This window comes from Parasteatoda tepidariorum, chromosome 11, assembly GCF_982258835.1.
Source record: "Parasteatoda tepidariorum strain Cologne lab strain chromosome 11, Ptep-v5.0, whole genome shotgun sequence".
Lineage (NCBI taxonomy): Eukaryota > Metazoa > Arthropoda > Arachnida > Araneae > Theridiidae > Parasteatoda > Parasteatoda tepidariorum.
The window spans coordinates 34,821,519-34,835,090 of NC_141765.1; the positions used below are offsets into that span (position 1 = coordinate 34,821,519).

Genomic DNA, 13,572 nt, shown 5'->3' on the forward strand with positions numbered 1-13,572 from the left:
GCTAGCAAATATTTAATACTTAATATAGAAATATTGTTGCATTTAAAATTTAGTTCATTAGGAATATTCCTAAGAAGCTGGATTTGAGTTGAAAGGAAAATCGTGTTTAATGGCACAACTTCCAGTATTGGATACAGTGCTCCAAAATTAAATGTTATTACGTAATAAATATGAGCAGGTTAATTTCATCATCATCAGAGTTGGGCAGACGGCCCAATGTGGGCCAATGTCTTCCTCTGAAGATTTCTTCATAATGACTTCCGATTTTTCTTTGATCTCCAATTCTTTTCATTAATTGCAAGAAAATCAGACTCCAACGAGTCAGCCCATCTCAACCGCGGTCTTCCCCGCTTTCTTGTTCCACTGAGTTTAAAAAGCAGCATCTTTTTTATTGTATTGTCACAACTCATTCGAATCACGTGGGCCATCCAATTCATTCTATTTATTTTTATGTATTTAAAAATGTCGGGATGTGTTTACAAATTTTGTACAGTTCAAAGTTAAATCTCCTTCTCCAGTAATTGTTTTCATTTACACCACGCGAAATCTTTCTCTCAAATATTGTGATACAATTTTCCTCCAGTTTTGTCATTGTCCAAGCTTCAGAAGCGCAAGTCAAAACTGCCCTGACAAGAGTTTTGTAGATTAAGAATTTTGTTTTTCTTGAAGGAAACCTAGATTTGAAAAATCTTCTCAGCCCATAGACAGCTATTTGCCAGATAGAATCGGTTTTTTATTTCAGGAGTCATTCTGTTGTCAATAGTAAGCTGGTTAATTTCATTAAGTTAGAATTGAGATTAGTTGAATTAGAGTTTAATGGCACAAGTTCTAAAATCACATATAGCGTTCATAAACTCGAAAACAAATATAATGGTAACTGTAACATCTTCCTTGAAGGAAGCAATTTTCTTGCAGAATAACTAGCTTATAACCACGACCCGTCCCGCAGAGGGGCATCCGGGGACATACCGATAACTTGAAGTGCGACCTCGTACTTACTCAGCAAAGAAATTGACACAAGGGAAGGGTCCCGCAGTGGATCGTTAAGACGCAGTTCCCAGCAAATCAAGCCCTGCGGTCATTGTGACCATTTGGATCAGTCTGCGTAGGGACCAAGGGTATGCGGTATTGGTCCTCGTTAAATTGTTCTACCGTAAAGTGCACGACTCCTCTTGCAGGTCGTCGGACTACCGAAGCGGAGGTGCTATCCTCTCTTCAGAGGATCTAAATTGTGATGGCATGTCTTCGGATCATCCTCAGTGATGGTTCCCAGACGGTCGCCAATAGCCCATTGTGCAGCTCTAGTACGACGCAAATGAACTGAAACTACAACAACGACATAAGGGAAGGATGGTTTGGTGACTAAAAAATGACAACACAGCAATGTCACAGGGCAAAGGAGACCAACTCACAGGGATTTGGGCTCCGGGACCCGACAAGATGGATGCACGAGTCTGGAGCCTCGCAATTTTCGTGCAGAATTCATAACGATTGAATAATAGAAAAAACTTCAATATAATATTTCAAATACAAATAGTATTTTTATTCTATTAAATGTTTGAGTTGTGTTTTGAATGAAACTGCTATGCTTATGCATATTTTGCCATATATCTGAAGCAATTTCAAGGAATAAAAAAAAATTTTTTTTCTCCTTCTTTTCTACTATAAAACTTGTTTTTCCAAGGAAAATTCTAAACACAAAAAAATTACAAGATAACTGCAAGCAAAAAAATAATTTTTATATTTAATATTAGCCGGCCAGGTGGGCGAGCGGATAGCGCGCCTGACTGCGAAGCCAATGGCTGCGGGTTCGAATCCTGCTCTGGGCATGGATGTTTCTCTCTCTATGTGCTGTCCTCTGTTGTGTGTGATGTTTGAATGTGGCCCACCCTATAAACGGGTTGTGGCAGTGTGGTGTGGGTAATGTTGCTCGCCTCCGTGACTTTGGTTCACAGGTGCCCACTGGGTAACGTGAAATGAGTAACAATTCCGGCATCTTCTAAGGCGAAGAATAATGTTCAGTGCCTCCATTAAAAAAAAATATTTAATATTATTCAAAAACACTTTTGATGTGTAAGATATACAAATTTTTAAATGAATTTAAACTATGTAATTTTAAAAGAACAACGACTGTACCATTCGAACGAAATCGGTTTAATAGTTTTTGATAATAAAATTAGAGAAAATCGTATTTTTGTTTCTTAAGAACTATTCGATTGATTTCATAGAAATTTCATATTTTGTCATTTAAAATTAAATAGTTTAAAATAATTAAAAAAAACTTTTATACCTCACAATTCAAACGTTTTTTAATTATTAATAAAATAAATAATAAAAAATAATATATAATTATAAAAAAAAATATTTTCTGCATGGACTTATCTTTAAATGTACGAGTTTTATGATACCGTACAAAAAGTTTTTGATTTGCTTAAATAATTCCAGATATAAGGGGAATACTCAACTAGAAAAATTAACATTAATGGGTCTAAATTTCTGATATTCTTTAGTTTTCGACCGTTTTTCATAGTATCAGGTAATCCAGTTTACGAAGGAATAATTTGTACGAAAATATGGTTTGTGAATTTTTTGCAACCATAATAACATATTAAATTAAATCATGTTTGCATCAAGTTGAATCATTGTATTTAGTAGCATGTTATCAAATTTACGAAACATTAATTTGTACAAAAATATGGTTTGTCTAGTCGTGATTCTTTTTCATGGGATTTTGTATTCTTTAGAGTTCACACGCGTGTCACTTGATTCACGCTAGACTTTGCCCTGTGAGTTTTTGACTGAACTGTATACTTAATATTTTTCGTCTCAGCAAATAGATCGAACCCTAGACTATTCAACACGTTTGAAAATAGAATAAAATACAATCATCTTAAGAATTATAAAAAAAAGAATGTTTAACACAAATTATAAGATTTTTGTATAACTTTGACTGGATAATAATAACACGATCCTACGCATAAGAATTTTAAAAAAAAATGTTTTTAATGGGAACGTAAAATTGGTAATGACCGTGGGGAAATAAGTCAGAAAGATAAGATAAAGAAGTGTAATGCCACACGAATCGATTATCAAAGTACTAGAAAATTGACATTGTTCTTGAAACATTTCACTGATTTCGAAGATAGTATAATATATTTATAGCGAATCCAACATTATTGGCATTTTCAGCAAACAATACTTTGTGATAATATTAGCTTGGGGAAATTACAAGCATTTTTTTTCTTCTGGATACTAAAATTAAGTGCACATATTTGAATGACCAAACAGTTTTTGTTATTTTGAAAAAGCGATATCAGTATCTACAATATTTTGTAATGAATAATAATATTTGTAATGAAAAATGAAAATAAGAATAACTCATAGTTGAAAATGCAAAAAACAAAAGTTAGAAAAGTAAAACAAACTACTCTGAATAACTTTTAATTTAATGATCGGATTTTCACTCACTAGGACTCAATTGTAATGGTATGAGAGAGTGACCTCAAATATGCTAACTTATTAGGTCAGACGATGTTTTAAGTTACCAAATCAGACACCAAAACTTATTTTCTCTGAACAAATCCAACTTTTTTTAAATTTTTTTTATTATGACGGATCTGGAATTTTGACTCCAAGATTATAATAAGGGGTAGCCGCAATCTAGACCTAATAGTTTGGTCAGGAGAGTGGTTCAAAGTTCGGACCTAATGTTTATTTTATTTTTTGCATATTTCACCATTTCTCGAGAACTTTTTGAGTGAATTGAAAAATTTTTACACACTATTGTAAAATTTGCTTATTCAAAGATAATTCCATGCAAAAAATAATTTTTAAAAGTTATTTTTGTTTAGTAATAGTCGAAGAAATTTTAAATTGTAAGGTATACAAATTTTTAAATAATTTTGATGAATGTAATCTAATATGGCAAAATAGAAAGTTCGAACAAAATTGGTCGAACTGCTCCTGAGAAATCGAATTTTAAAAAATCAGACATTCAACCTAAATATTTTAACCTAAAAATTGTGCTTAAACCAAACAAAAAATGTTCCAAAAAAATATTTTTTCTGGAAAATGTTATATAGGAATTACAAGTGTTATACATGACTACAGGTACTTCATCGATGAAATTAAACAAAGTAAAGATAGAATATAAAATAAGTATGTTTCTACTGGCAGTATTTTATTTATAATATGCATTTTAAAAATAAATGCAGAATTGGATCACAAACATTTGTGGATGCCTTGAAAAGCATATTGCTTTTCAGCAGGTACTTAAACGTGTAAAAAAATTCTTTCTTCTGTCATTAAGTTACTACTCTTCTGTCATTTAGTTATGTAGAATACGATTTAGTAGAAAAAATATTTACTTTTAATATGGAATTAATATTTTGCTAATATTAATTTTAACTAATTCCATTATTTAAAACAAATATAGACTATTAAGTACGTATAAAGGTGACTCAGGCAATACAACGCTCGCCTTCAATGAGGTGACCCGGGATCGAATCACAGTGATGGCTGGTCGATATGAATTCTGCACCCGGCTTGTACCGACCAGACTGCTAATGTAAAATATCCTCAGTGGTAGATGGATTATGGGTTAAAATCCCCTTGCCGTCAGGTTAACTGTGGGAGATTTTTATCGTTTTCCTATTCATGTAACGCAAATGCGGGTTAGTTCCATAAAAAAGTCCTCCAAGAAGACAAATTTCTCTGAATATTTGACCCAGGGGTTTCCTTGTCTTCTGGATCGACTATAAAATTACAAAGCTACGGAGAGGAACATTAATAATCGTAAACTCAGGTAAAATTTACAAATTAATATTTAGGAAACAGAAAAGACAAAGTTGTAACCATAATCTTATGAATAACTATTGAGGAAGGCAGGATTGAAAAATCAAGACCAGGTTAATTACCTAATGAAACGTGGATGATTTCTAATAGTAGCTTTTTTGGTTTTCTCAGTTCCTCAGACAATCAAACAGGCCTGCATGTTTTTATTTTCATGAATGATTCATCTGATTCTTTGAGTACAAGTTTCTTTTTTACTTGCTTTAACTTCAATTTGCGTTGTGTATACTTTTTACTGTCCCGCAGTGGACTGATCGTTAAGACACGGTTCCCAGCAGATCACCGAAGTCAAGCATCACTGACTGCGGTCAGTGTGCGGGTGGGTGACCACTTGGATTAGTCTGCCTAGGGACCGAGGGTGTGCGGTATTGGTCCTCGTTAAACTGTTCTACCGTAAATTGCTCGACTTCGCGTGCAGGTCGTCGGGCTACCGAAGCGGGGGTGTCATCCCCTCTGCAGAGGTTCAAAATTGTGATGGCATGTCTTCGGATCATCTTCAGGGATGTTTCCCAGACCGTCGCCAATAGCCCATTGTGCAGCTCTAGTGCGACGTAAATGAACTACTTTTTACTTCATTTATGACAATCTAAAAATGTATTAATATTGATGGTGACAGGGGAACACCGAGAATACTATTTATATCAACATTTAACATTTCCTATTTTTTTTTAAAATTGTTATTGTTTTTAGATATATATTATTTCACCATTTACTTTAACAGTAACCTTTCAAAAAGCTTTTTAATTACTGAAAAATATTTATTTTTATTGTTATCATTTATTCAAAGGCAACAAAATTTAATTTAAAAGAGTTTGCCCATCTTTAACCTTGTCACTCATGTCCATTGGCTTCTTTTTACTCAGGATGGAGAAGGGGACATACATATACGTGAGTTAATTATTGAGAAAAAATTTCGTGTAAAGTGCAGTTGGAATGAAAATTACCCTTTAAACATTTTAAGTAAGAATAGAGGAATTACGATTTGTTTAGGGCTGGTTTAATGTTCAGAGGATTTCAAGACCTAACAAACATCAAAACATGCTTGCCACTTAAAATGCTCCTAATAGTAATTAGTTAAAAGAAATAAAATTTTAAAAATATCTTTATTCATTTGTCGGATAAAAAAGGGGTTAAATTTTGTCAGTAAATACAAGGCACATTTTTGTTTACGAACGAAAAATGAAGCTTTAAACAGCAAAAGGTAATAGAGTCAAAAATGGAAGGGAAAAAAATGGTTGAAAATATTTTGTCGAGTGCTACTACAGTTTCCAAGGCTTCAGTGTGTAATGTAAAATATTTCATGGAATATTGGCAGTTACTATTTAGTTCATCGTTTCGCAACTGAAAAACATATGATAATGTTTAAAGGTTTCATTCAGGTAGAAAGAGATTTAAGCCTTTGTTAAAATTCATTGCTTATTTTTCAATGACTTTTTTTTAAATAAAGATAATAGCTGAAACTATCTCAAGTTATCTTAAATTTTTTTAATCTTTTTATGCGTTTTACTATTGCTTTCAAAACACATTATTGCGTTCTGAATTAGAAAGCAAATTGATGTTTATTAAATAGTTATGTCTTGTACGCAATGCGCTCGAAACATGGATTCATTCCCCCCCTACTCAGCAGTATCTTTTACGTATGAGATTTCAATTTTTAAGGGTTATCTTATCTTCGTAATGATTATAATCACTTCTTTAAAATTATGACGACTAAAAATAAGAAACATTGTTGATATAGAATATTTGTATTTTTTGTTTGACGGTTTGTGAACACGTGTCGAAATAGCTTGGTAAGTATTCATAAGGAAACTTTAATTTTTTAAAAAAATTCTCTGATTTTAACAGAAGAGAAATTATAATTGAAGCTCTTGAAACAAATTGATGTTATATATGTTATGTTATGTTATCTATGTTATATTGATGTTATAAATTTTTTTTGTTTGGAATTTTCCTTGGAAAAACAAGTTTTATAGTTAAAAAGAATTTTTTTTCCCCATCCTTGAAATTGTTTCAGATATATGGCAAAATATGCATAAGTATAGCAGTTTCTTTCAAAACACAATTCAAACATTTAATAGAATAAAAATACGACTTGTATATATAAGATGTTATGTAATGATGTTTTTGATTTTCAGCTGTTAGATATGCTAAAAAGTATTTAATATACATATATATATATATATATATATATATATATATATATATATATATATATATATATATATATATATATATATATATATATATATATATATATAATACAAGATTTCAGGATATCATGATGAGCATTATGTGACTGGGGTGGAAATAGTTTTGATTTTGTCGAAATTGAATATGAAAATTTAACTTCTTCCTCAGTTCAAATAATAGAAAAGGGAATTCTTACCTGTAATAGACCAATATATGATAAAACAAGTTATTTTTTAACATCAATTTATTTTTTCGTAAATATTACAAATAATATAGTGTAGTGTAATGTTACATTGGCTACTTGTGAAATTAAATCTGCAGTTCGAAACCAATTTTCATGCAGAAATCTGGGAACACATTAGATATATATTTTATACACCGATAGATATTTTTATAAAATTATACACCGATAGATATTTTTATAAAAATAAAAATACAAAAATTGTAACATTGGCCTGGAACGTAGGACAAGAGGTTTTATAATGGCCACCTTTAAAAAATATGCTTTATAATTAGAATCCTTGAAAAATGAAATAAGAAAATTATGAATATTAAGGGTCGTAAATTAATATTTAAATGAGGAGAAAATCATAACATTTCTAGCATTTTACAAATTATTATAGAAGTTTGGAGAAACAAAGGAGGAGTTAAAATCAATCAAAACAGTTTGTTCTTTTAACGGTAATGCATTCGCCTTTCCTAATTACGTAATGCATTCTTAAGTAACCAATTTCAGCAACCAATTTCAGCTTAAGCTTTAAATAAACTGGTGTTAGCTGATTTTAATTCCTCCTTTGCTTTTGTTGATTTCAGTAGTTATTAGCCAGATTTTAACTTGATTTTGATTCTTTCTAAATCGAAAATTGCTTTGCGACGACTTATGTGTATAATTTTTTGACTTTATTTTTGAAAAGAATCTAAAAATATATACGAAGTTTGAATACAAGCATGACAAACTTAAAAGGGATATAGAAGATCAGGAATCAAACACCTTTTGTAATACACGGAGCATGAGTTTCGCAAATGTAATGGGCAACTGCTGCTAAGAATCCTTTGTAAATTCATCAAATAGAGGAGAACGTTAAAAACTAAAGTGTACAGTAAGGAAATGTGTAACAACGAAATTTGTATCAATATAAACTTCTGTGCAAAAAGTTAATCGACTGAACAATTCTAGAGATATAACACTTTTTTTTTAAAAAAAATAAATTAAAAATCTTTGTGATTATAATAAAACACTATAATTTTAAATTCTTACAACTTAGAAACTTCTAAATGAATTTTCCTTAAAGTTTACATTTTAGCATGAAAAATTACGTTGATCTACATATATGTATAAAAAAATTCTATTGTTTTATGCGCTTTATTTTTTCATCATTTTCTTTTATTTGATTTACTTTTTTGTAGCAATTTAAGAATTTCATGTTTTTTGAAAAAAAAGTTTCTTTTCGTTTCGTAAAACTTATCCCCTTGGTATTAAAACACAATGTATATTAAGAGCACTCATAATGGAACACCCGGTACACATATATTAAAATTAAATCCCTCATAAAATCAAAAAACAAAGTGTGCAAAAATTAACAGCTGCAAATACCAGGCATAAACTTTTATGAGAAAATGAAAGTCTTGCATTAACTAATTATCTCATATTTAAAGAGGTTTGTTTAAGATGGCATTAAGTGCTAGTGAATTTAAGAACATCAGCTTTGGAAAATATGACAACAGCAAGTAGATCTTTACAAAACATATTTTTTCAATAAAAACTTCCTCATTCAAAACTTGAAAGAAAAAATTAATGTTCCATACATACAGCTGACCATAACATGTTTTTTTCACTTGGCCTATTCTTCTACCTCGGACAAGGAAACCACACAGCCGTCACCCAGAAGACGCGTGCGCGGTCCCGCGCACTTAGTGCAGTCCTACAACCCTACAGACTCACTAAAGATCGCATGTGTAAGCTTGCTGGAAAGGAAAAGTTAGTACATGGAAAACAATAACATTAAAAATAAAAATTGAATCAATAAAATAGAATTAAATTGCAATCAAAATTAGCATCACTTGGATTAGCATTCTGAAAATGAAATTAAGAATTAACGATTAGGTCACTAATTTAATTGGATAACATCACTTAGAAACATATTGGAACTATTGGAAACTATTGGAAGCAAATAGAAATAAGATTGGACCTAGAATGCATAAGCCGAGGAGGTAACAGACTGTGGCCAGTGGGCGAACGTCTTGAACGTACAAGTATATTTCTTGAAACATATTGATATTTCTGAAGAAAGTGACACTCACTTTGAAACCTGAAACAAGTTTCAAATGAATTACTCATTGCAAAAAAATTATTTAAAAAAAAATCACCAAGGTTCCCCCATTATGTTAGCCATATATAAGATAAATGCTTTCTATGTGGCATGGCTTAGGCGAAACAAATGCTACGTGAAATATTTTTAGTATTTATTTAAAAAAAATTATATTATAGTATTTATTTTCAAAAATACACATATATGAGTATTTTTGAAAAATTTGATGCTTACTTTGTAATCTGAAGCAAATTTCAAATGAATTTCTCATTGCAAAAAGTTACAAAAAATTTGCAAAATGTCCTCCATTATGCTAATTAAATATATACATATTCTTAACGTAGCTTTGTTTGAACTGAAAATTGCTCCTCAAAAATTTTGGGTATAAATTTTTTACATCACTGGATATTTTTGAAAAAGTTGACCCTCACTTATTAATCCGAAATTTTTTTAAGGAATTCCTCATCGGAAAAAATTAAAAGAAATTCGCAAAATGTCCTCCATTTTTTTAACTATATATATACACTTTAGATAGTATGGTTTGGATTAAACAAATGCTTCTTAAAAATTTTGGGTATTTATTTCTTTACATCTATTGGTATTTTTTAAACATTAGACGCTTGCTTGACATTGTCACCATGCCATGTTAAGAGCATATATATGCTCTATATATGGTTAACATAATGGAACACAATTTCTGAACTTCTTATAGTTTTTTGCAATGAGGAGTTGATTTGAAACTCCATTTAAGATTTCAAAGTGAGAGTCAGATTTTTTTCAAAAATACCAATATGTTTCAAGAAATAAGTACTCAAAATTTTTAAGAAGAATTTGTTGACTCACGGTAGAAGCATATTTATCGATGTGGGTGGACACTGCGAATTGTTCATAATTTTTTTCAATTAGAAATTCATTTGAAACTCGCTTGAGATAAAAAGTGTCAATTTTTTCAAAAATACCCATAGTTGTGAAGAAATAAATACTCAAAATTTTTAAGAAGAATTTGTTTTGCCCAAACCATGCTATTCATGTAAAAAGCATATATATATCGTTAACATATTGGAGTTCATGGTGCGAGAAATTATTTAAATGAGGAATTCATTTGAAACTTTTTCTAATTACGAAGTAATCGACATTTTTCCAAAATACCAATATGTTTCAAGAAATAAGCACTCAAAATTTTTAAGAAGCAATTTTAGTCCAAACAATGCTGCTTTAAGAACATACATATAAAAATAAAGGATGACACATTGCGAATTTTTTTAACCTTTTCCTACGAGAAATTCATTTTCAGATTACAAAGTAAGCGTCAAATGTTTCAAAAATACCCATAAATGTGAAGAAATAAATACTAAAATTGTTTTAAGTAGCATTTTTTTAGTCTAAACCATCTGACGTTAAGAGCATATATATGATTAACGTATTGGAGGACACTTGGCCAATTTAACTAGCATCAGATAAAATCTGCAAGTACTGTCCTCATCTGTAACTAACTCCAGACCATGTTTTTGACTGCCAGGCCATTATCGGCTCCCTCTTTCAACTTGGAGCACCTCCCATCGAAATTCTTCATGGCCATCGGGATCCAGAACTTGCTAACCTTGTTATCAAGACTTTTGGAGGACTTTAATCTTTGCACTAGCATAGACACGACAACAACAACAACATCTGATAAAATAGCGTCATATTTTTCAAATATACCCATAGTTTTGAAGAAATAAATACCCAAAATTTTTAAGAAGCATTTGTTTAGTCCAAACCATTCTACGTAAAGAGTCATGCTACGTCATCCCTACTAAGAGCTTATCAGTGGGGTTGAACTATCATCCATACCGAGGAAGTGGGGTGTAGCGCTCATCCTATAGACGAGAGGCCATCGATCCGAAGTTGGGTGAAGCGCTCATTCCATAGCACTACAGTCAGAGAGGTCATCAACCCTAATAGTGAGGTTTTGAGCTCATTTTTCCACTACTGTAATTCTTTTAATTAAATTTTCGAATATTTTCACTATTAAAAGAAATTATAATTCATATTTACTTATTATAAGAAAGAGACCTGATTTATTGTCAACGGTGGTCATATCCCATACTAATCATTCTTCAAGTGCCATTCTGTCACATCATTTTTAGACTATTTTGTCGTGATACCCATAAAATCTTGATATTGATTTTTTGCCATTAACTTTTTATATAAAATTCCACTTGATTTGGTACATTATTTCGCGAGTTACCATCAGAAATGTGTTTTATCTTTAGCAATCTGTCTACCAGTGTATGAGAGCGCAAATTATGTATGTAATATTTCGCTGTTTGAGCAAGCGTGAGAATTCCATTTTTTTTGGTCGAAACAATGTATTGTCTGAACAATATAATTTATATTTTTAACCTATTATATAGTCCGATCAACGTTAAGTCAAACTTTAATATCATGAATTTTTTGGTATCAAGCGAAGTCGTTTGTACAGTTCATAAAAAGAAAAAAAATGTAAACATCTCAAATAACGCTTGATCCAAAATTTGATTTAAAAGTTCTTAATACAATATTCTCCTTGATTATTGATCAGAATAAAAACCCGGTCTTACCCGGCTTGTGAGATAAGATCGGGTGATTTTACTTTTGCTAGAAAAGCAATCATTGATGAAAAGAAGTATTTCAAGCATGAATAAATTTCAAAAATTATGCATTGTACGCAACTAAGTAATGAATATCTGAATCAGATTTGGCAATTTTTGGGCCAAACTGTTTAGCTCCAACATACCTTATAATATCATAGTTTTCCAGTTTCACCCCACTTTCCCCTACGTTTTTGTGGCTTTTTTTGTAACTTAAAATATCTTCGTCTGAACAAATTAATTAGAATATTTCAGGTCAATCGCTCGAACCATTAAAATTGTATTTTATGCGAAAGTAGTGAAAATTCGAACATTACATTAAACGTTACTAGGTTGTTTCATTTCATATTTTGCACATTAAGATTTGTTTGCCATGCCTTGTTTAGAACACTTAAGCCTCTTTGATTAATTTTTAGTTCATTCCTTAAAGGAAATCTCAATTTCTTATAAAAATGAAATAATCTGTACGCCTGTTTTTGCTTTGTTTTCTGGGTAAAAGAAAGAAGCACAGCTTTGAATTAAAGAAAACAAATTGAGCCTAGTTTATGCATCTTGATGATCTTCAATTTTTAATTAGAGTTTTATGACTATTCTTTGATTTTCACATTTCCATAGGGTTGATATTCAGACGGTTGTTGGAGTTTAAAATGCAGAGGATTTTGTTTTTAAATGTTAAAAAAATAATTATACCAGGAGTAAGTTCCACAATTTTAATAATTTTGCTTCCATTATAGCAGAGCCGTAATAAAAAAAATAAAAAATACTTTGAGAATTTATTGTGCATACTTAATAAATATTTATCTTTATGCCTTTATTTTATTATTCTCTTGAATTTTATTATGTAAATACAAAGGAGCGTTTCAATAACATAAACCTATTTTTCTATAGTAAATAAAGACATGGAAATAAATAAAACACTCAGTGACGCGTCGTTTTAGAGCAATGAACGGTTAGGAGCATACATTGTGAAAATTACAACATAGAATCGCTGCAAACTGTTTCGTATCAAATGAAGAGAGACTGCTGTTTTACATAACTATTAATATGCGATTTTGAAGAAAAGATAGAGCAGGGTTCTTGATTGTTGGTCAAAAATCATTGGTCATTAAATCATTAGCATAGTGGGGACATTTTATGCTGTATACAGACAAAGTTACCTTCTGGATGAATGGAGATGTTTTGAAACGAATCTACTTATCATGGTTAAGGGGTTTAAGGTTCCTATAGTTCTTACATGATGCAACATAATATTCTTATTCATTCTGAACTATGCTTTATTAATTACTATGCAGACGTTTAACTTAGGAATGGTAACTGATCAAGACAACGCAGCAGGTTCTATCCCCTCAGCTCTCTTAGTGGTAGGTACAACAAGACTATCCTAGTTGGTCACCAAAGACGGCAAGTATATATTCGCGATTGTAACGCCATCTGGGGAGAAGACGGGTTCAGTGTCTTGACCTTCCCTTTTCCCTCTCCTCCTCTTCTGAGTTGTATGCGAATGTACCGCTAGATTTTTCTCTTACATAACATTTGTTTTTATTTTTATTTAATTATCAAAAATATTTTGTAAAATTTCCGCACCTCTTTCTTTAAAAGCTATGTTAAAT

At 31.1% G+C, this 13,572-nt stretch overlaps 1 protein-coding gene across 2 annotated transcripts in view; it reads left to right on the forward strand.

The window, feature by feature from the left end:
* The window catches only part of LOC107443697 (long-chain-fatty-acid--CoA ligase 4), a 47,030-nt gene that overhangs the window by 1,524 nt on the left and 31,934 nt on the right, over positions 1 to 13,572 (forward strand). The window contains exon 1 of one of the 2 annotated variants that reach the window (XM_087155193.1): positions 6,395 to 6,641. The exons of the other annotated variant lie outside the window; for it this stretch is intronic. The gene's annotated coding sequence lies outside the window, so the exon portion shown is untranslated. Of the gene's footprint in view, positions 1 to 6,394; positions 6,642 to 13,572 lie in introns of those variants that run through there. 2 annotated transcript variants of the gene reach the window in all.